We start from the raw sequence: 24,841 nt of genomic DNA on the forward strand, positions 1-24,841 counted from the left end.
CTTTGTCCTTGGCAATTATGACAGGATGCTTAGCATGACCGAAAGCAAAAAAGCATTAAATTGGCATCTTCTTGAACACCGTCGTTGAAATTTCAGATTAACATTTCTTCATAACATACACAACTCTAAAACGGGGATTGCTAGGGAGTTGTATTTTCAGCCGCCCACATATGTTTCTAAAAGGCGAGATCACAAATTAAAAATACGTGAGATTCCTTTTAAGAGTGACGCTTTCCGCTACTTTTTCTTTGTTCGTACTATAAGAGATTGGAATACTCTACCACCTGAGAGAGTTGTACCCTCTCTGCTGTAATGCCTGAATGGCGAAGCAGGCACCCAATAAATAAATACATAACATAAATGTTGCATGAAGGCGCAGTCCTCTTACAATAGCATTCATTAGTGTTTTGTAAATCATTCGTGTTTTGACCTGCCTTCGGAAGCCATAGCTATAGCTGCGCACACATTCCTTCGCGAATAGGATGGGCATCCGACGAAGAAAAAAAAAGGATATGCAGGATAGCACACTACGCTTACGCAGCACAGTGTCCCTCTTCATTGTCCTTCACACCTCGTCTAACCGTTTCCGGTCTCTACTGAAGGGCCACGACAGTGTTCGTAAATGTTCTTGGACTCTGCGAGAAAGCTGCGCATGCGGACAAGAAGAATCCCATATTTGACGTCACTGGTTTCTGTGCCGCCTCGCTGTATATCGAGTTAAAGACGGAAGCCGAGCCTTGCGGCGCGTGGTTTTTGACTCGCGTCGTGTCGTCTCTGTGAAAGGCGCTGTGCCGTTACAATGGGCGTCAATGCAAAGTCGCCCCGTGGTGCGCGTACGTGCGAGGCAGCCAGCCGACGACGGCTCATTGCCATTCATTGGTGACTTGGAGCGGGTCGGTGTGGCGATCCGTGCGTACTGTGCAAGGAGAGAGAGAGAGAGAACGATGGAAAGCTGTGCTGAAGGAGAGGGATACTCGCGGGCGCGGTACGAAAGGGACCGGCGGCTGAGTGTCTCCTCAAGCAGCCCCCTAGCCTTTTCACGCACAGCCCACATGACCATTGAGGCGTGTAATACCGCCAGTGCCGCAGCTGCTGCGGCAGCTTCAGCCGCGAATATGCGAGTCCACGCATCACTGACCCCTACGTTTGGCTGACGCCGTATTGGCGACACCGGCCTGCAAAGAAACGTGCGTGTAGTCTGTTCCTATGACTTCTTTTTCTACGGCATGATCTTTCACATGCCCGTTTCTCTGACAGATGCTCTCAATGGGAAATGAGCTTCATCACGCAGCAGCATATTGACCAGTAATTGAGTACCTGAAAGAAAGATGGCTCGCCAGAGAGTCGTGTGTTCTTGTCGTAGAAGGGTTGAAATCTGGGCCAGTTGGTACATACTTGAAGAAAAATACCAGTCAAAAAACACAAAGGACAAGAGGAGAGGTTCACACCACAACGACTGGAAGGAGAGGAAGGAGAGGTTTACACCACAACGACCAGTCGTTGTGGTGTGAACCTCTCCTCTTGTCCTTCGTGTTTTTTGACTGGTATTTTTCCTTGTCGCACTCGTGTTCGTCCACAGCCAGTTCACAGCCCCCTTGTCGACCTGAACAGTCTGTGGCACTATACGCCTTAGATCCCAAGCTCCTTCAAAAGAATTAATCTGAATACCGGCGTTGACAAGACGTTGTATTGTTTCAGCGTCGCGCGCGGCAATGGCATTTCCGACATCTGCAGGTTTTATCATATTGCGTACATAGTTTTCAGGTGTTAGCTTATTCTGTGCGCGCGCATATAACTTCTATGTTATGCTTGTCTTTGCATTTTTTCTCTGTTTCATCACACATCACGCACATCTGGAGTGCTATTATAATCCGATATTGTACTGTGGGCCTGTAGCTGCTGTCGTAGACTGGCAGTGTGCCGTTTTGTTTCTTCAGGCACAGCGGTACACGCACATAACAAGCACTTCTACGAAGCATGCTTGAAAGGTCGTGCTTTAGCGTGTGGGTACCTTGTCTGCTCAGTGGTTCGGGAAAGATAGATTCGCATTCTACATTTATTCAGTGAAACCTTTCCATGAAGCGGGGGGTTACTTGTGTTGACAGCTTCGAACTTCGCTTGTTTTAAAAACAAAAGTTACGGCGCTAAGCAGACGAGGATGAAGTGGGACACAAACGACATATACGGGCGCCAATTGGCGCCCATATTGGCACCCATGTATGTCGCTTGTGTCTCACTTCGTCCTCATCTGCTTAGCGCCGTAACTTTTGTTTTTAAGTCATGAACCAACTAGCTCAGCAACAAGTTTTGTTGAATCGCATCTCTTGTTTCTATCAAATTATCTTAATTTTGTATTCAGCGTTGTTTCTTTGTCTTCTGTATCGGTTCTGTAAATAATTAGCTTTCTCATGTAAACAAACTTCTATGCATGAAATAGTTTAGGGCACCAAGCCATAAGATAACAACGACGTAGAGCGTTTGACGGAGTGAAGCCCCATGCATGCGGCCGGTTCTCCATTGAACTGGGCCGGGCTTTATTTTTATTGACTCCTGTCTTCGTTTCTTTCTCCACCTACGTAACGTCGTCGCGCGCACCGTAAATGTCGAGCGACAAGCGGTGGCAAAGGAAACATCCCTCATGTATTGTTTTAAACATTTACACGAAAGCTTCTCAAACCTGAAGACTTCAACCACGAATAAATTTTGACAATGTGAAGACGCACGCATGCCACCGTTGTTCTTCCTTTTCACCAGTCGTCAGACACTTTCGAACAGGTTTCTCACCCATCGGTGATAGCATTTCCCTAAACAAAGCTCGCGAACCACCTGTGCTACCCTCTCTTTCTCTCTCGCTCTCTCTTTCTCATGCCTGTACGCGTTCGCAAATAACAAGACCACACCGTGGGCTCCGGCAGTGCATGAGTATAGCGTCGGCCGGGACGTCGTTTTCCTGAGCTCTTCCTCGCGCCGATATGGGCCGGCCATAAACGACTCGGGAAAGAGAGACGGGCCATTCTTATTTAAATGTGGGAAGTGACCTCGAAAGCCAACGTCGCACGTGTCCAAGCTCATCCTTATGGCTGCAGGACGTGGCCGGTGAGGTCGGGCGCCGCAGTGAAACTTTGTGCTAACGCGAAAGTCGCCGAGTTTGGCTCAGACGGACAAAGCGGCTTTCAAATGCGCTACCGCTAGCGAATCTAAGTTCCTTCAAACAGTTCGCAAATAGCGGCAAATATGCCGCGCCACTGCAAAGCCTCCACTTGTATCCTTAGAAATCCAAACAAGGCGAAATAGTTCACAGAAAGATTGAGATGAAGTTTCTCGCAGTGGCTTGACAACTGCAGCATCAACCAGAAGCCTTTCCATAACGTTGGCTTTAGGTTGAGGGTTCTCTAGCTGATCATTCCTTTAGTGTGAAATTACGATACTTTCCTGGTCGGCTAGTATTATGAGCCACGCAAGCGCAGCGCATAGCTCCGACGGAACAAATTTCAACAAAACCTTCTCGGCGGCTATGGCTACATGGTCTTATTTTTTTCCTGCAGAAATATTTCTGTAAGACGAGCCTATATATTCTGCTAAGCAGGCGTATAATATTACTGATAATTTCTGTGATAGCATGGCAGACCACTGGCATATAGCTGCCTAAATTACCAAGTCTTGCTTACGGAGGAGCATTGAGTGTCTCTCGAGCATACGAAGGCCCATAAGAGGGTACACTAACACTTAAGAGTGTCCTTTGGATTCGCTGTTGTGGTGTGATCACTGGCCTTCAACTGTAGTAAATATGTGGCGTTGCAAATGTTTGTCGCTCAGATTGTTATCACTACTACATAAAAGTGCATGTTGTGGGGCTCAGATGAACTAATACCTTTCAGCTTTTCATAAAGCAAATCGAAAACGCGGTAAAATGCTGCCATCGTCACTCGCAGCTGCCTAGCGCATTCGTCACGGCCGCACGATTCCGAACTCTCGGGGCGCATTCACAGGTGGCCATATGGAACACGTATCGCTATAGTGCCACAGATGCGCTATCCGCTCTAAATGTCGTGCAGGGTCACTTCTGGACGACTCCGTTTCTGTCGAAATCATGAAACGCAAGTACGGCGCTCTACTCTCTTGAGAACTAGGAAGAGTTGCGCCGTCGCCCCGGCATAACGAGACTGATAAAAGTGCGACATTTAAGGGACATAACCTTTTTGTACTTGTTCAGTGCATTTGTTCCCACCCCTGATTACCCGTGTTGGTCCACACCAGGCGCTGTTTTCCTATACTGGCGGCCCGCTTCTTCAGATGGGTTCGAGGTTTTATCAGGCGAGGATGACAGAGGAATACGCGTCCGCACTACGGAAGCGCACATACCTAAGGGCGCCACAAAGAGAGCAAACAAAACGGCGCGTATACGGGCCCTGCGACACAAAGGGGACAGCATTAAAGGGCAGGACCACGGCAGCCCCTAGTCCAAAGCGACGCCACGGGCTAATGGATCGCAGCAGAACGACGCCCCTTATTTCGCGTCCACACTGAATGACGGGCCGAGCCGGGAACGGCGCACGCGCACACGCGACGCTCGTATACCGGCGTCTAATCTGGCCCGTACGCGCAAACCCAGCGCCCCCGCGCGGGCATAATGCTACGGGTCGAGCTTTATCTCGGACGCCTGGCGTTGTACGTGAGCTGCAAGCGGTGGGATGAAATGCGAGCGACAGAGGCACGGGCTTGTGCACGCATTATGGTCACCTTTCCAGCTGTTGTGAGCCGAGATGTGCTCGGTGGTGTGCACGCCCATGCTTGGAGCACTTCCCTGTGACTGGTGATTGACTTCCGCGTTCCCGAGCACACGTTCGAAGCCTCAGAGCCACGGTTCGTTCGACGCAGCGTTCTTCTCTTAATCTGCGTCCCTTGTTTTCACAGCGATGTCTGCATACGATATATCATCTGGCTTTCGCATAGAGCCTCTCATCATGTTTGACAGGCATCATTAGGTGTTATTTAATGCTTATGATCATCGTGTTTCCATCTTCACATAAACAAGCTGTCTGAAAACTTTGTCTTTACCTAGGATTGAACACTATGTCCAAGGCACGTGAGCCATCGTCAACGTTGGCAACTTTGTCTGCGCTTTTTTGTCACGTCGACGTCGTCGTCATGTCGCCGTCGTCATGGCGCTGCCTTCGTTGTCCCCTACCACTACTCTGGCATATAATTAAGACAAATCAAGCCATTGTCTCGAGATGATCTTCGCAGTCCTGTTCTGAGGCTGTATCTCAACGGTTTGAAAGACTGAGTTGAATGACTGCTTAACGACGAGTTCTGGTCCAGTGGTGCACGTACGCTGCTGTCGATTCTGCGCGGGCACCACCACCACCCGTTACACTCCTTGACAAAAGCTTCGAGACAACTTCGCCAGCAAGAGCGGACAGTGTGCCTTGTTTCAGAGCTCTTGTAGCACTCGCGGTACTCAGAGGCGCCGGAAAATGGAGAGCACTGTTATCAATAACTATAAGGCTTTAGCCCATGGTAGAGTGTATAAGCGCGACTGCACGAGGACGTAGAAAGAAACAGATACATAGACACAGCGCTGGGCTTTAGCCCAACGACGACGAGTTCGCATAACCACGCAGTGGTCGGAAACCTTCGTGAAATGGTGCACGTGTTTCTTTGTCGTTGTTAAAAGTGATTGATATTCGAACTTCCCGCAGGCTTTGCTGAGCCGTGTGCCGACATCCATAAGAACATTGGTAGCGTACTTTAGATAGCTTGTGCCGCTAATAGCGATAGTTAACGAATCTTGGTGTGGTGCGAGGATCACATGTTGCCCTTATGTGATCAGAAGAAAGCACGAAAAGGATGAATCGAAGAAAAGATAGGTACAGGAGCTTACAAAATGTGTATTTTGCTGATGTTCATTTTTTTTAATGGCAAGTCTTACTTAAGTACGCGTACTTGGCGCTCCACTGCGTTCTTGTTTTTTGTTGGAGAAATTTTGATGCATTGTACCATACAGCATCTATAAGAAGAACATTTCCTAGGTTGTACGGACTAAGGAGTATTCTAACTGTTGTAGATGTTGAAGCCAAGTTGAAACTGACTAATTTATGAAAATTGTCCTGCTTCCAGTTAAAGACGGCTACCCGTGTTAAGTTGCTTGCCGGTAGTTCCAGCTATGTTGAATAAGTGAAGCCAGTTCGTAGAGATTATGCAGCCAAGGTTAACAAGTCGTCCTGTCTTTGTGCGCGCAAAAGTCTCTAAAGAACAATGTCCAACCAACCCGCCAAAAACGTAACGCTTCTGAAGCTTAAGAATGCTTTTGTTGTTTCGGTATAGGACATAGAAACAAATGCGTATGAAACTGTGCCATGTGCCAGTAAAGATTTTGTCTCCACCGAGTTTAGGCAACAAAAGCGACACATTAAGCTAGAAAAAAATTACTAATTTCGTAAGCAAATACTTCCAGTACCAGGCATCAAATCAGCCTCAGAGACTGCTGCAGACGGTACTGCGAAACCCTCACACGTTTGCGCTATTGAGTGCAACGAATACAGAGATTCGTAAAAGTACCGCTTAAACAGCGCAAAAGAAATATCCGTGAGGAGATGGAAGGGGAAAAAACTGTCGTCCACCCGACTGTAGCATGAAGCTACAAAGGAAAACCATACAGTTTTCTCAGAGAGAAAGCTTTGCAGTTGAGGAAAATATTGATCCGGTCCGAGGATGGAGCCTGAAACCAATGTGTTTCCTAGATGGTCACTCTGCCAGCCAAACTAACCAGGAGGCTAGCAGATTGCAGTGCGGGTGGGACTCAATCAACAAGTAGAAACGGAGGGACCGTGAATGTGGCAAATGAGCTATGCGAAAATGCGCTTAGGTCACTTGCCACCCGTGAAACTAGTTGCTACGCGCTCGGTGGTTGATACGGCGGCAAAATGCATGCGTCTGTAAACTTGAAGTGCCTATAACTGGTTCCAAGTCTTCCGTAAGTGTTGTTGTGGTAAATTGCACAGCGAGATAGAAACTTTTCTTGATGCTCTTTTCACAACTCGGCAGCGTCTGTAGTAATCCCTGTCCAAGCCCGTTTTTTTATGCCGTATGAATTCGTAGAAGGAACCGGTATTTATAATCAGTACTAGTTTCCTTTAGACCGGTGTAAACGCGACGGAAAACTAGCGAATCTCCTAAAAATATTAAACCTTTTTACAGCGCGGGGAGTTATCGAACAACAGGATATTGCTACAGGCTGCACCATCCGTGGATTGCGTATGCGAGATATTTGCAGTAAGTGCGTTTTAGCCCACTAGAATGTGTTTCCTGCAAGCTATAGCTGTCTCGCGTTTTGTTTGCTTTGATCGACTCATGACAGCGCGCTTGGGATAAAAGTTGATGCCTAAATGAGACTGCGCATTTAAGGACCGCACACAGATTCATTCGAGAATGAGAACGTTCATTCGAGAAAGAAACACTGTACTATTTATTATATCAGCTACAGGTGACTGCTCCTACACCTTAATGATTTCGGAGAGGCTCAAATATGCACACTGCCTAAGGCGTGTATTTGTTACACCTGAAGCTATACATGGACCACTGGCACATTAATTCAAAGGGGGGGTGGGGGGTTGCGCTGCTACTACTGTATTAGCGCTTGAGATCAATTGTGTTTTTATTGAACAGTTTTGAAAGGGTTTGATAACATCCTAATTGAATAGGACGCACAGCTTGGCACCACTTTCGTGGTGCATCTATACTCGATTCTTAAATCCATTTCTAATACAATTAAATGCTTTCTTTTAAAACCCGAATGACAGACAGAAGAAGCGCGAGTTTCTTATATTCGAAGACACACGCGAAACACATAAACGCACACGCGTAGACACGCGCACACACACGCTCATCACTATTTAACACTGCGTAACACACGTTATGCTCTTTGCAGAATTTTAAGATATTGTGTGAGCCCGCAAATGTTGAGGAGTGCAGGCACGTCTCAGGCTGTCGCGAAGGAAATGTCTATTGTCCCGAGTACATCGCTTTATTTTTTGCCCATGACCGTTTTATCTGGATTATCACTGTTACCGGGCATGTCTCATACATGAAGGAAAATCTCATTTGTATGAGCTGTATGAGAAATTCGTGGCTGGGAAATCGTGGGGACGGTCCGTGGGCTCCATGTTGCAACTATACACGGCACTTCTCGCTTTTTTTTTTTTTTTTGCGATACAGCCTTCCTGCTTTGTCCGACACATGCAAGACTAATCTCCTTGCACTACAGAGCCCAAGCACTTCGGGCATGTCTTGGCCTCCAGAGATGTATTGCCACAGCTTCAACGATTGTCATTGCACAGGAGCACTCGATTACCACTCATATCGTCGGCGAGACGCTAACGGCACACATTCGGTACATTTCTAAGCTGCCATTCCACCGTTTAGCTGATTTGTCAGTGCGAAGACGACAGGCTACATTCTGTGGTATTGTGAAGCGACATCATCACTCGATACCATCTGGCTTCAAGCCTGCGAAACGCCCAACATCGGCATTGTAGTGTCTCCGGCAAATTCACGTGTGCCACTCAATTCCTGCGATTGCTAAGAAGACAGTCTTGTCACCGCTAGCCTTGAAGCCGTTGTCTTTGCTTCTACTCAACGAGTTTTATTTTGACCGCATACATATTTACCCGGACGGTTCCACCAGTTCCAATTGCTCTAACGGAGCAGTAGTTGTTCCATCGGACGCCGTCTCATTGCAATTTAAATATTCGCACAATACTAAGTCGATGACAGCAGAATTTGCGGCTCTTCAAGGTGCACTCAACTACGTGCTCCAGCAGCCACATAATCGTTGGGCCATTTTCTGCGATTCTAAAGCAGCCCTACAAACTCTGCACTTCGCCCAACGTCAGGGGTTACATGAGCAGCTAGTGTGCAAAATGAGGCACGCTCATCATCACGCGCACTATAAAAGCCACGACATCGTATTTCAATGGTTTCCAAGCCATTGCGCAATCGTCGGCAATGACTGCGCAGGTGAAGCTGCGCGTTCGGCTCACCAAAAACGTATACCACTTTACCAAACGTATACGAAACGTATACCAAACGTAAACGTAAAACGTAAAACGTAAAAACGTATACCACGTATACCACTTTCAAGAATTGATGCTGCGCGACAACTTCAATCACTTGTTCGCCACATCACACTTCTACGATGGAATGCACCAGGTTTCACCAACTCACGCTTGCACTCTCTCGACCCTAACTTGCAACTTCGCCTTCCACCTGGACTCTCCCGTCGCGAAACAACTTTACTGTGTCGCATATGGTTCGGTGTCGAATTTACGAATTCCTATTGATTCCTGATAGGAATCGCCAACAGTGCGGCGTGCAATTTGAGCGGGTGCGATGAGACTCCAGAGCACCTTCTGTGTCACTGCCCATCCTTTGACACTCAAAGATGTACTTTACAAACGAAACTCAACCTGCTAGATAATAGAGCGTTCTCAGAAGATAAGGTCGTTGGACAATAGGCTATGCGTTCTCGCATGCAAAAGGCCACAAAAGCCCTTCTGCGTTTCTTGAAGGACAGTGGATTGTATGAACGCTTGTGACAGTGGAGATTCCTCTGCGACTAACTGTGAATGACTGACTAGTATTTTTCTTTTCTCTTCTTATCTGTTCTTCCCTTTTAGATCTTCCCAAGTGTAGGGTAGCCAACCGGGCACGTCCTTGGGTAACCTTCCTACCTTCTTTTTTGACATTGTTTGCAACATCACTGTTGAAGTTGCAGTTTATTCGAAATAGGAAAAGCACACAGGAAATATTGTACAGGCCACCTGAATCCCTAGCTCAAGGCTAGTTGGGATTTATGCTTTCCTCATTGGAATGGCCAACAGTCCCACGTGCGACACATGCAACATCGATGAGACGCTCGCACATATTATCTGTCTGCCCACGATACAGTGCCCAGAGACAAGTGATGTGCAAAGTACTGGACCAGTTAGACAAACATCCACCATCAGAACTCAAAGCTTTAGGTCAGTGCTCCGAAAGAATATCCGCGTTGAAGGCCTTACTCGCGTTATTAAGGTTCCTGCGGTCTACGGGGCTTCACGATAGACTTTAAGAATGCCGCCCCCTACCGCTATGTAGTGTACGCGCTTTGTTCGTGCTCGTCTCTCTTTCTCTCTATCTCCCCATTCCCCTCTCTTTCTCTTTTTATCCCCCTTAACCCTTCCCCCGTGAAGGCTGGCCAACCGGAACTGCCTCTGGTTAACCTCCCTGCCTTTCTCTGCATTCTTTTCTCTCTCTCATGATAGATATAGTTCACAATCATAACGGCAATACGACAAAGTATGAATAAATCATACATGCATAAATATTCATTTCTGAACAAAATGCATTGTACTTGTAATAGCTACGAGAAATCTACAAAAAGGAACTTGTATTTAGTAACTATACACTGCACGTGAAAAAACCAGCGAGATGAGACCACCAGCGAGATGAAAACCCTGTGAAGATAATAATAGTGAGTGATAATGGGATTTCAATGATATCGAAAAAAATTTTGGCTTGTTTTACTTCCGATGGTAAGCTGTTCCATAGGAGTGCTGCAGCTGTTTAACCTTCTCCTTCCATAAACATTATGCATTTTTGGCAAGAGAAAATTTCCCTTAAATGCGCTGCGTGCATTGTTTCTGGAATATAAAAGAATTGATAAACACCTTTTCCTCTTCGTCTCTCTCTCTCTCTCCCTCTCTCTCTCTTACGGACTGAAGGAATAAATAAAAAGGCGCGATATGTAATTAATATTTAAGTGTTGTGTACTCCATTAGTGGGCGCTTGTCTGCGACTGCAATCTAAAAACGTGTTCAGGCTGTCGACTGTAAGTTGTCTACAGACTTCTAGACTGCTTTGATCCATTATCGCTTATCCTTTTTATTTCTGTTTATTCACCTCAGCAATTTACCTCTGTTAATGACTTCAATTGCCCCAAATCTAACGTTACTTCTGGTGTGCCACAAGGAAGCGTACCTGGGCGTCTGTTGTTTCTAATATATATATATATATATATATATATATATATATATATATATATATATATATATATATATATATATATATATATATATATATATATATATATATATATATATATATATATATATATATATATATATATGTGTGTGTGTGTGTGTGTGTGTGTGTGTGTGTGTGTGTGTGTGTGTCTTGTCTAACAACACATCGTCTTGCATACGAATATTCGCCGGTGATTGCATAATCTACCGTCCAATAACTAGCGGTGATGATCATACAGCGATCTAATGAGACCTAGAGATAGTGAACCCATATTGTACTTCATGTTAAACGTGTCAAAATGTAAATAATGTCTTTCACCCGTGAATCTGTTAAGTCGCAGTTTATCAACCACTTTAACGATAGTATTATATCCCCGACTGCACAATATAAGTATCCTGGCGTGCACCTTACACCTAACCTGTCATGGTCCGAGCACATTACGTGTGTCTCTGCCAATGCATCCAAATAATTAGGGTTTTTGAGCCGGTTTTCGCGCAGTGTTCCATTCGCCTTTGCGGAAATGGGCTTACTAAACGTTCATGACCCCAGCCTGAGGACGCGTCTCCCATTTGGACTCCATACCAGCAATATCTAATTGAACCGTTGGAAATAATTCACAATCGGGAAAGTCGTTTATCTATCACAATTACTGCGCCCAGTATATAGCATAACGCAGATCAAAGCCGAACTATCGTTGCAGTCGTTGAGTACTCGCCGTGACATTGCATTGCGGTCATTATTCCATAAGTTCACTCACGCTGACGGATTATCCCTACCATGCTTTGAACACCACGTCCTGACATCGCTCAGATTGCACAATAATTTCAGCTATGCCCGCGTATATGGCGCGACGCAGGCATTTAACTTTTCACCGCTGCCTCGCGCTATCCGTTTCTGGAACAGCTTCCGCATAGCATTGCTTCGCACAGAAATCCTGATGCCTCTCGCAGTAATTTGGTCAAACATTTTTATCCACACTGTGCGTAGGGTTGAGTTAGTACACGGGTACTTGTGAATCCCACTACGTTTACGTTTTCAATGCACTGTCACTCGTTACGCCATGCGTCTATTTTTCTTTTTTTCTTTTTTACATTACGCAGTGCATAACATCTCAACGCAAACTAGCCTGCTGCTTTTGTGTAATACTTCTTGCTGTTCTTGCTGTTTTTTTAAGCAATGTCTATCTGTTCATTCCTTTTCCGTTCTTTTTTCTTTCTTTTTGACATCTTACTGTAAATATACGAATTTCTGTGTTTTGTGCCAATATTTGAATCCTTTTATTCACCGATATAGTTTTACCGATTGTATTTTGTGATAAATTGTGCCATATGCCCCCTAACCCTATGCTTCTTCCTAGGTTTGTGAGGTCTTTGCAGCGTAGGCTTGCAGATGGTTATAGCGCTAACTGCCAACAATTGTTTTTTATTCTACGGAGCGGTACACGCTTCGTAGAATAAAAAAAAACAATTGTCGGAAGTTCGCGATGTGTCCAAGTCGTATTTCGGCCTCTCGTCCCTTTTCATGCGCTAAAAACGTAAAAGTTATGGAATACCAACATGCCCAAACTTACGCTCTTGCAGATGGGTTGTCTACAGAACGTGTATAGATATTTGTTAACAAAAGGTTGACCATGATACCTACACACATCTTACGCCCAGAGACTGTCGATAGCGAACTGTACACTTCATAAAAATAAATACTTAAAAAATTTCCTACAAATGTCTAAATCACATTTATTGGATGCAGATAACGAAGTTATCCACGTAATTAACGGGTAATAGAATTTTTCATCATGAAACGTTACGTTAGCCATAAGTATTAGCGAATTATTACTCTGGTATATGATCATATATGCACTAAATGTGAACCGTCTTCGCGCCGTGAAAAAGCAAATGCTACTGTATCTGTTCTCTCGTAGCTTTGTGGCGCCCTACACCGGACGCCAGGATTATTCCGGCTTTGGGATCTGATTTTGCGAGTCTCAGCGGAGCCGCTTCGCATTCACGTCCGCAAGCGCCAGAGGGAACATGTAGTACGCCCTGACGTCATCGCAGTCGCCTCAATGTAGCCTAGTTAGCACTCTAACAAGCTGCGCGTTATCTCGATCCACTTATCTCGTTTCAGCGGCGCTGGGAAAACTGCGTACAAGACAGCAATGCCTCGTTAATGACGCTACGTGTGTGTAAGCTCAGCTGTGGTTTTGGACCTACCATCCAAGTCAGAGTCTGCAGGACTCTTGCGCCAACTGTTAAAGACTACAAAGTGCATAGTGTACTGTGATGGCGGCGCGGACCGACGTCAAGTTACTTCTTCGTTGTGGCATCATTATATGTAGTACAATTATCTTCAGAATTATGCATTTATAACTTTTTTATGTGTGTACGTACTTACTTGTTGCTATAGAGCATATACAAGTGAAACAGCCGAGGTGCTCTCTGCCTAACTCCCTCTACAGTGAAAGAGAGGGAAGTAGGTTGCATATATAGAGGAAAAGGCACTACTACTGCTGCCCTACAGAGAGCAAGGCTCGATGTTTAACAGGACAGAACAAGTGTCACGCGAATGCCTTCTCTTGAAGGGCCTTAAAGCGGGCGAGACCGGAAGCTTGTGAAGAGCTTTGTCTGTAAACACAAAGAAAGAAAATGTTTATAGCACTGTAGGCGACCGATAACCAATAATTAAAGTGCAAGTTGGAAAGACGGCAGGCGTAGGAGCCTTTTCTTCTCTTTTCAGAACAAAGGAAAATGGAGTTGCAACTTCGCAGCAAACCGCATAGAACAGAATAATTGATTCCTTGCCGGAAACAAAGCCTGCAATTGCACGTCGCTTTGCGTGGTGTCTGTAGTTCTTTCTTTTTTTTCTCCCCCGCTTTCGTGGACTTAGAGTCCCACAAAATAGACAACGAATCGCTGAGCTAACATCCGTGTACACATCGGTGCACGACAATTTCCGAGTTCCTGTTCTCGCACCCCGCAAATAGTCGGCGTCGCTACACACAGTGCGTTTGAGCGCACTCCCCCCCCCCCCCCCCCCCCCCCCTTCGCCGGTTTCGGGAGCTTTGGTTTTCCTCCGGTCCGCCGATATTTCCGTGTCTTCAGTTTCGTGAAATAAGCCCGCAAGGAAAGGCGCCGCGGTTTGCACGCCGCGTTACGAAAGCAGAAACAACTTGGTCGATCAAGGGGGATGCCAAAAAAATGAGGAGGATGTTGCCTTTTTCTCCCTGGGTAGAACAAGAAAAAAGAGCGGAGGAAGGCTTCGATGCGGTTGCTCTACTCCTGCTGCAGGGCTCTTCGTTCTCTTTTCTCTTTCTCGACGTCACTTTCAGGTCTATCTATCTATCTATTTATCTATCTTTCCTTCTGTGAACCTCGGAGGAAATAAAAAGAAGAAAAAGCCGCCGCAGAATGCAGCGTGTCGGAAAGTGGCGGCGTGCTTCCGACAGAAGCTATTTTCGCGAAGAGACTGGGACGACGACGACGACGTGTTGGCCGAAAAGAAGAGCGTGAACATTTACGTGACAACGCTACATGTCTCCGAGTGTCGTCTTCGCGGTCGTCAGTCCTTTTTTTTTTATCTTTAATTTTTTTTTTTCATTCTAACTGTGAAAGCTTGCGCGCTCGGTCGCACCGCCGGTGGCAAATGCGGGAATCTCCTCGCGTGTTTGCGGTTTTCTTTCTTGCTTTCTTTTTTAATTTCTAGTCAACCTCTCTTCGCTGTCGTGTCTGCTAACACTCCACTTTATGCGAACTCTCCCCACTTATTCTTAATCTCTCCCGTCGCAAACCGTGGCGAACTCGGCGTCCGCGGAAGCTACTGGAATAAAATGCTTCCTCTGTGGAGTGCGGAAGCTGAGACGCGCTCCCTCCTTCTCCTCCTCGTTCGCATTTACTTTGCCTGTGTCTCTAAAAAGGTGCAGCCTTGCGAAAGGTGAAACTGAAACCGGTGGACGAACCTCACAAAGTTGACAAAGATCTTCGTACGTAAGAACTGTTCGTAAGTGATGCGATGCGACAGAGATCAATGCGGCAGACGAGGATTGGGCGGTGCCACATCTCATGAACTACCCAAAAAAGTTTCTGTCGCAATCTCAAGCCCGTCCTCTTATATTGGCGACATATGTTTCTGTCGCCACGACAGGATTGGTGACGCCGTAACAAGAATGCGTCAGGCCTGCAATAGAAGTTCTTATCACAACGTACGAAATAGATGTTCTTTATTCTTATTATTTTTTTTTGTAACGGTAGGACGAGAGAGGATTATAGCAATTTCTGTGGCAATCGGAAAGTTATTCTATTATGTTTCTCTAGGGACTACTTTACTTCGTTGCATATCCATTCTCCTATGCGTAAACTTGAGATATAATAAAAATATTTATTAAAAACTGATGAATTTTGTGAGCCCAGACATCCATATATACACCGTATGTATACATGACTTAGCTATCCGATGAATAATATGAGTCACTTGACTGTTTTTAGACTCCCTATGGACACCAAACTTCTATCACCTACTGTCATTATTCTGTCTCGAACATATAGCTGGAACTGGAGCCAGCAAATCAGAGACGCAATGTACAGAAAGCTCTTAGTGCGTGAGAATAATTAGCAAGCGATAAGATGTAATGGCTAAGATTGGCGCGACAGTTAACAGGCGAGTTTCACACCATATGGATTAATTTAGCTCCTTACTGATATTTGCTATTGCCCGCACAAAAGCCACGAACGTAATGTGTACTGAACTGGGTGAAAAGTCCAGCGAAGGCTGCGTCCGCGTTCCGCGCTTCCCCCCCGACATATTTCCGATATATTTTCGGCGTGGCGTCACACGGCGCCGATGAGTCTGTTCTGCGCTCCGTGATCGAATTGGTGACGATGACAGTGCACCTCTTATCATGTTCTAAATGCGTATCGCAATGTAGTCGCTGTAATCGACGCGTTTATGGAACCTGCTCAGGCTGCTGCTATAGCACGGTCGTTGGAGGTGCTGTATAGACGGGTTGTAGACGCGATAGAAATGCGGGCATTGTGGTTCCCACTTAAAGTACACGGGTTGTATATAGGCAGTCTATCGAGTCCATGATGATGATAACCACCACTATCAGCCTATCTTTGTGTCCCCTGCAGGACGAAGTCCTCTCCCAGCGATCTCCAATTACCCCTGTCTTGCGCTAGCTGATTCCAAGTTGCGCCTGCACATGTCCTAGTTTCATCACCCCAACAAATTTTCTGCGGTTCTTGAATTTTGTACTGAAATAACGGTTCCAGACATTTAATCAGTCCCTGTATTGGGCATTTATATAGCTTATGAATAGTTAAAAGAAAAAAAGTATTTAAGGGGGCAAATCGAGTAACCTATATGTATGAAATATAGTTATAAGTGGTCTATACGGTGACCAAATTTATTTTTATAAGATCGGCCTCCTTGATTAGTTGATGCCAACTCAAGCGTGCGTAACACTTAACGAGACATATTACAGAATCAGCAGTTGAAGCAGCAGCCACTTGTTCGAGAGCAGCAGGCCCCAGCTTTCGCCTCTCGGGTGTTTGCTCTTCAAGGAAGCACGCTACTGCGCTCAAACAAGATACGCGCCCGTACTGTTCCTGGGAGGCTCTCCGCTGTCTTACACTTGTTCTGCATTACACCTGGATGCGTTTTCGACTGTTCAGGCTGTGTTTGATCAGACCAGACGACGAGGACTTCATCCGAAGGCATTCACCGAGTCCTCACTTTGTTGTAGGGCAAACACACTTGCGCGACCGGTCTCCGCTGCTACTTTATCTCGTTTCCGTGTGTGTTTTAGGAACGCGGCGGCTACTTCGCTCGGCGTCGTGAAGGAGGATGTGTGCGCCAGTGTCAGACCGCGTGTGTGCTTGTCTCGATCATAACGAGGGAAGGAAGTTAAGTGCAGTAATTGCTGAGAATTCGGAGTGAGCGCTAACTCGTGGTTTCCCGTTACATTCCGGATTCCATCGTTTATTTTTAATTTTTTCCCTTTCTTTTTGCGGTTGGGTGGAGGGAGGAGCAAAGAAGTATAAGTCTTTCTCGCCATCTTTCTCACTCAATACTTCATATAGTATTAGGGAAAAAATGACACATTGTATTGCTTACATTATTAACTTTCAAAGCGGTTGTTACTGCTAATCATTTAGCGTTATAGCCATCGGGAACAGAAGTAATGAAACAAAATAAATTGTGGCACCGCGTAAAATACATCCCCGCGAAACAGGGTACTCGGAAGCCGGAAATACCGCTTTTATGCAGCAATCACGCAGTATGTAAGAAATTGGCAAACTGTTTGACAGCGTAGAAACAAAGTTTGGGTGCATGTAAAACGACTAGTTTTAGGAGCATGATATTCTTTATGCTACGGTATATAAAAAGAAGGAGAGAAATGAATTTATCATGCAGCGAAAACAACGACTTGCAGGCCAATTTTTTTGCGTTGAAAGTAATTTTTGTCTTCTTCAAATGCGGTTCCGGATCAGGTTGGGAACAAGTGATAATTTCTCTTCTATCGGCTGTGTTTGGCGCGCTCGGAACGCTTGACATAACAACAGTGCAAACATTATAAGCTACCTTAGCTGAACTTATTCAAACTCCTTCCGCAGTGGAAAGCTCTGCGAGGGATTCGTGTAAGTACTGACTGTACATGGTACACTTGTATCTGACCTCTGCGAGGTTCTGTTATTCATATGTGGTGCCGTTGCCATTATGTTGTGCGTGACAAAGAAGCTAATTTACCATACAGACTTCAGATTGCCAAATTCCATTTGTTTTCCGCTCTTGCGCGCTGAAAGGTGATGTATACATATGTAGACTTCATCATAGCCGAGGTGCAGAATTAAATCGCTTTGCGCCGATTGAGGAAAACACATTTTAGGTGCACACGCTTTTCCGATCAATAGAAGTGACTGTGTCTGTAAACTGTAATATATATATAGACCCGTCATAAGGCAAGTTGTCTAAGTGCCTGGCTGCTCGTAAGAATAAAATCTTTGCGTTTTTCTTATCGATGTTGTTCAATAATTCTTTCCCTTAGCGTGGAAAGAGAGAGAGATAATATGAAGGCAGGGATGTTAACCAGTCAAAGGTCCAGTTGGCTAGACTGCGCCAAGGGAAGGGAGAGAGAGACAGTTCACTCATTCGGTATATAGCCGGAGCTATAGGTGGTCAATGTTCCGAATTCAGATATAAGTAACATGACCAGCAATAACAATAAAAATAATAGATAATTTAGCTTGAAGATTGGGGGGTGTTTCTCCTGAGGCCTACGTCGAGTGATTTTGTTTTTTCATTTGTAAACTTATGTTGAGCAACACTGTGCATACTCCTAAAAAAATGCGCCCGTATAAGATGTTCCCCCCTTAACACACACACACACACACACACACACACACACACACACACACACACACACATATATATATATATATATATATATATATATATATATATATATATATATATATATATAATGACTGGATTTTTCCACTGGCCAAGTGTTTTTAGTAAGATGTGAAGCACGACTTCGCAGTTAGCTTCACTTTACTCGTCCAACAGTTACGGCCACTCGACTGACACTGATTGGCACTTAAACCGATTATAAAAGCGAAGTTGTGGTTCTCATATATATATATATATATATATATATATATATATATATATATATATATATATATATATATATATATATATATATATATATATATATTATCGCATCCCAGCGTTCCATTTACTGACGCAGCGTTGCTGTGAAATTCATTCATAATATTCAAAATTTTTATTACTCATATTATTAAGCAACGTCGTTGTAGATGTCGAGTTTAGCTGATAGACGAGTACTATTACAGAGCGGTTTCCGATGTTGCAGCTGCGTTTTGCTTGGAGCCGAGGTTTCTTCGCTGTCAATGCACAGCTCAATCTAACGGTCGCTATTCATCGTACGAACGTAAAGTGTTAAGGCAAAAATTTACTACAATTGTTTCTGCAAAGACTGCGCATTTCAATGGATGATCAAATGCACGTGCCCACCGAGGTTCCATATAGAGAAGTCCAAGCACCCGTACAGAGAACATATGTATTTGGCGGTCTTTCCACTTTGAGAGAAAAAAGAGGTAGTTTTAGAACACATACTATAAAGCATATATTGTCCGGTGGTAGTGTTTCTGAGATCGCTCACCAAGAGATACAACAGTCTCTATAGCAGTTCCAGAGCTGCAGCCTGAGCCACCGCCGTCTTAGCCAGAAGTGATATAACATAGTAGCAGCGTTACACGGTGAAAAATGAACAAAAGAACGGCCCCCGGAAAAGATAAACAATGTACGTGTGTCAACATAAACATGAAACGGAGCATCAGCAGGCGCATGGCTTCCAATTTATCTGTCTGCTATAGAATTTAGCAGGCAAGAAAAATCAACCGAAAGTTGCAGTGCGCTAAGGAGTCTGACATGGTTTGCGGGGCTTTGCGACTGAGAAAAATAAAAAATATATATAAAATAATGTTCACATCCCCATAAGACTTTTCACGTGCCTATACTTTAATTAGATATGTTCGCGTTACGTATCGCATTCCTGCTCCGGTGGGAATCGATTAGGAATCGTTCTTAAACTCAGTCCAGGAGCTAGGCGTGGTTCGTGGATAGATATTGGTCGCGCTGGATTTATTGGAAATCACTGTCGGCGGCCTTTGCGGAACGTTCGATTGTTGGACCTTTTATTGTACGTTGATTGAACTTGAACATTGATTTAATATTTGATTGAGGAGATGAACTACAGTCAATTTGCGCACAGAAAAAGGGAGTCAAATGATCAGGGGCATTTCAGCTGTCCGTTGACATTCGTGGCAGGTTACCGTCGTCTAGCTGTTCCGACAGTGACTGCGAAGATATAGAAGCGAGCCTCGGTGAATGTCGAGCTTGGTGCGTAATGCGAAGAACAGAGCTGTATATAAGAAATTAAAGGAACGAGAAAATAAAACTCTACATTTATATTAAATTAAGCATCAGAGCACTGTGAGCCAGTTCGTAACGGTGCGCATATCACATTGACCGCTCATAAAAACGAAGACACGGGAAGAGAACACGAACCGATGACACGGGCGGTGAGGTTACCCAGTGAGTGAGACGCTGCGGGTAGCGACGGGCACGTGCCCGCCTCCGACTCACCCCGTGTACCGCGCGATGGGCGGCGGCGGTCCGGCTGCTCCCAGTGGCGGCGGCCTCGGGCCGCTCTCCGTGCTGCTGCCGACGGCGGCTTCGTGCGAGTCGTGCAATCCGCTCGGGCCACTCATATTATCCAGCGGGCACTGCTGCGATGCGCACCCATCGCTGCTGCGCCGAGAACCACCGAGCCGCTCTCGTCGCTGTCGTCGGGCGGCGCACAGACGCAGCGAACAACTCTCCCGGAGTTCTCGCTGGCACGAGGTCGTGGGTCGCTTTTCCCCGAGCGAACTTGGCGCACTCGCTATCTCCTCGGCTGCAGCGGGCGACGGCGGCGCGCGCGGTGTGTGTGCGTGTGCGCGACGTGCTTCGCTACGCGGACGGCGCAGCGTCGGTAGCGTGCGCGGCCGATCTGGTCGTCTTTGCGGAGCACGGCTTGGCGAAACACGGCGCGCGGCGCGGGAGGCGAGCGCTGCGGCAGCAACGGCGGCAGCGGCACACACACAGCCTGACGTCGCTGACCCAGTTCGGTGCTTTGGCCGGGCGGCGGTTGCGGTGGACTTTCACTTGCCGCCGCCTTTCCTAACCCTCCTTCCTTTGCCTCTTACGCTGCTCGGTCCGTCCAGCAGCGCGGTTCGGTTACTCTCTCTGCTCGCACCGTACTCCTTCGCACCCCCCCCCCCCCCGTCATCCCTTCTTGCCCGAAGAAAGTGCGCGCCAATCTCCCCCCCCCCCCCCCCCCCCGCCTGTGTTTTCTTTCCCCCCGCCGAGCGGACGCAGCGACGCGCGACGACGCGCCACCTCGCTTTTCGACTTTCGCTCGGCCGCGCTTTGCTCGCGCGCCGACGTTTCGGCTCTCGGATTGCCCGTCGCCGGGCTCGCTGCGATGAGCGGCAGCGCGCGTATGGGTGCGCGAGGAAGTGGACTGGGGCCCCCCCTGCGGCGCGAGCTGTGCGCTGCCGCTTGCACGAGAAGCGCAGCGGGCGTGCAGTGAAACAAGCTTTCCCAGCTCTGCACGATGCTGCGCGAGGAGTTGGGACAGCCTCGAATTCGGGCAGTGGATCAGCGGATGGGCGGCCACCGCGGTGAATGATGTGGCGAAATCGCACTGTTCGGCACACTGGCCGGACGTGTTTGGTGTACTTCGAGCGATGTTGCCTTGCTCGCTTCGACATTACTGTATTAACTAATTCATTCATTCATTCATTCATTCATTCATTCATTTATTTATTTATTTATTTATTTATTTATTTATTTATTTATCTTACTATTGTAGAATTCTTTTTTCTACGTGAAACGTCCTTAAAAGGGTCAGAGGGGGTTGCTAGCTGAAACCGATGTAACGAAAACATGTTATAGCATTATCGCTTATAAAGGGTGTCCCAGTTAATTTTAGCCAGAGTTTAAAAATATGTGAATGCCACGTAGCTCGACAGAAGCGATGTAATAGTGTTTGTCATGGCTTGGAGATACTCAATTTTTTTCAATCCGCTTAATTAGACAATTGGTCTTAATCAATTAAACAGCTTCTCAAATATTATAATTTGCCGCGCGACTGGCCGCTCGAGGTACTTTGAGCGTATTCTCGGGCTTCTTTCATGCTAGGCGAAACACTTTTATGTAGCACGCATTGAGCAACAAAAAGGTGTATCGGGAGTTTGTTATATGGCTCTATAGAGTTTTCTCATTGACACTTTCTATGTAATTATTATATTTGAGAAGTTGATTAATTGGTTAAGATTAATTGTCTAAGTAGGCGAAATGAAAAAAGAATAATTTGAATATCTCCAAGTGAGAGCAATCAACATTACTTTGGGTCTGTCCAGCTACGTGGCATTCGCATATTTGTAAACTCTGATTAAAGTTAACTGGGGCACCCTGTATGTTTGCAACCGTATACTACCCACGCACCTTACTTTCATATCGTTGTTTAGCGGAAAGAAGCCATTACTAGGCCGTGCACGTGTGGCGTGCGCAGATGACGCTGTTCTCGCCTCACTGATGACGTAATCGGAACTAAATTAACCTCGCGTGCGGCGTTCTGAGGGGCGTACCTTGGCAAGAGAGGCAGTATGTTTGTCCATCCGAGCAGGAATGGCCGCGTTGTATAGAGAGCTCGCTGTGCCATAGTAGGCATGATTAATGACACTCAAACTGGTGGTGTTCGTGAGGTGTTGTAAGGCCTACAGATGTTCAATATCTTGCAGAAATATCACGCTTGCTCGGCTATATGTGCAGGGTGTTTCAGCGAACGTCTTCAATGAATGAATAGAATTTATTGATAGGAAAGACAGAGAGGTCGACCTGAGCTAGTGCGCTCTAGTCTGCTACTCTGCACTGGGGAAGAGGGAAGGGGGGTGAAAGTATTGGGATGGATGATGATGATAAGAGAAGTGGTGAGTGCTTATGTACATGAGACACTTGCCTCGCTAGAGCCGCTCGTCGAGCTTGGTGTCCTGCAGGAACTTCAACAATACTTTTGTTGCACGCATTGAAATTGCAGTGTCAGGCCATGGGCCGAGGATAGCTTCCTCCGACAGTAGTTGTCTGCCAACGCTGGCTAGGAAACTGTCTAACGTCCTCCGCTCCAGCATATATGCTGGGCAGTCGCACAGTACGTGTTGCAGTGTTTCGGGCATCTGGCAGTGTACACAATCAGGGCTGTTCGATTGGCCGATGAGGTGTGCGTAGCGACGGGTGAAAGCAACGCCGAGCCGAATCCTGTGTAGCAATGATGTTTTGCTCCGTGTAAGCTTCGAAGGCAAACAGAATTTACCGTCTGGGTCAATCATATGTAGACGTCTGTGAATGTTATCAGAGTGGGCTCTGTAAGCCTTTGTAAGGTCCTGCATGAGTGCCTTGATCATGGAGTTGGTGTCAGGTCGCGAGTAGGCAATCCGTACTTCATCAGAGGAAGAGGAGGCCGATCTTGTCTCACTGTCAGTGAGTTCATTACCAAAAACACCACAATGTCTAGGCACCCATTGAAAGGTGATCACGTGGCCACTTAACTCGGCACTGTGATAAAGTTCGACGATTTCCAGCACGAGCAGATAGTGTGGTCCTTTCTTTAAAATGTATTTTAGCGCCTGTAGCGCTGATTTGGCATCGCATAATATGGTCCATTTATGGGGTGTCTGTGTTCTCATAAAACGGACACCCTCCCGTATTCCCGCAAGTTCCGCAGCCGTAGATGTCGATTTGTGGTCTAATTGAAATCGTTGAGTAATTCCAAGTTGTGGGATGATAAATGCGGCCGTTGTGGCAGATGGCGTGACCGAACCATCGGTATATACTTGTACAGTCCCACTATATAATGTAGATATATGGGACAGGGTGAGCTGCTTCAAGCCAATGGAGGAAACGTGAGATTTCTTCATAATTCCGGGTATCTGAAGCCTCACTAGTGGTCTTGGCAATGTCCATGGAGGTGTCGCGGGGATGTCGGTGGCCTGGAATCTTGCAGGTACAATGCCTGCGTGACATGCAATAGCTTTAGAAAAAGCACGGTCAAGGCTGGTGCTTGGAAGTGTTGACAGTGGATGGTGTGAGTGTCTGGTTAGCAGGCGAAGATAGGTTCACACAGGTTCACAAGACCTGTATATGTCGATAGGACAAGCCCGTGCTTCCGCTATTGTGCCCTTAGTTGACGTGCAGCGTGGCAAGCCAAGACATATCCGTAGTGCTTGCGCCTGAAGGCTCTCCAGCGTGCGTGTACAAGATGACCCCATGTTAGATAACACAAGCATGCTGTAACGTCTTCAAGAATTTTTAAGATTGCCTGTAGAAGATAGGATAATTCTACTCCATGCGCTGGTCTACTCGAAGAGGCGGACATTACTTGCACAAAACATTACAATGCATAATCGACGAATTAAGAAAAGTTCACTAATTAAGTCTTTAACTAATTACCTTATCGCACACATTGCAATTTACGAATTCTAGCGGGTGATACTGCAAGGTATATCCACTAGAAAATAATTGTGTGGATGACACCATTTACGAGATGTGCGCCATCAGACGTGCGTTAAAAATGCACTGTCATTCCACTTACTTTCTTACGAAAACGTCGTTTTAAGCATTGAAGTGCAAAAGTAACTGGAACGTCAATGCGTTTCTCCGCAAAGTTCGGAAATTAATATCTCGAAACTAGTGTTATCCTGAGAATTCGTTCAAAGTGGATCCGCCTTGCGAACTCCCCGGCTAGAACTCATAAATTGCAATATGTGCCACAAGTTATATACTTGGAAATTGAATGAGTGAAGTTCTGTTAATTAGTCGATTATGCATTTTATTTCATTTTTGTGCTAGTAATGTCCGCCTCTTTGAGTAGGCCAGCTCATGGAGTAGATTTGTGCTATCTGCCATAGAAATTATGTGTGTGTGCGTGTGCGTGAGTGTGTGTGTTTGTATATATATATATATATATATATATATATATATATATATATATATATATAATTTGAAGTTGCGCTCAGTTGGCCCCGCACTTCAACTAACATAAAATCAGCAAGTATACATAAAGAAATGTCACTTGGGAAAATTCGTGAGTTTTCTGTGGAATGCCAACAGTTTTACAGTTAGACGATGTCAATTATACGCGAGGCTCAGCCAATTC

The 24,841-nt window shown here is 45.9% G+C and overlaps 1 protein-coding gene across 2 annotated transcripts in view; it reads right to left on the reverse strand.

Annotated features, from left to right (window-relative positions):
• Window positions 1–24,841, reverse strand: part of LOC142557713 (A disintegrin and metalloproteinase with thrombospondin motifs like) — a 271,698-nt gene that overhangs the window by 136,900 nt on the left and 109,957 nt on the right. The window contains exon 1 of one of the 2 annotated variants that reach the window (XM_075669755.1): window positions 20,230–20,829. The exons of the other annotated variant lie outside the window; for it this stretch is intronic. The gene's annotated coding sequence lies outside the window, so the exon portion shown is untranslated. Of the gene's footprint in view, window positions 1–20,229; window positions 20,830–24,841 lie in introns of those variants that run through there. 2 annotated transcript variants of the gene reach the window in all.

Source organism: Dermacentor variabilis, chromosome 9, assembly GCF_050947875.1.
Source record: "Dermacentor variabilis isolate Ectoservices chromosome 9, ASM5094787v1, whole genome shotgun sequence".
Taxonomy (NCBI): Eukaryota; Metazoa; Arthropoda; class Arachnida; order Ixodida; family Ixodidae; genus Dermacentor; species Dermacentor variabilis.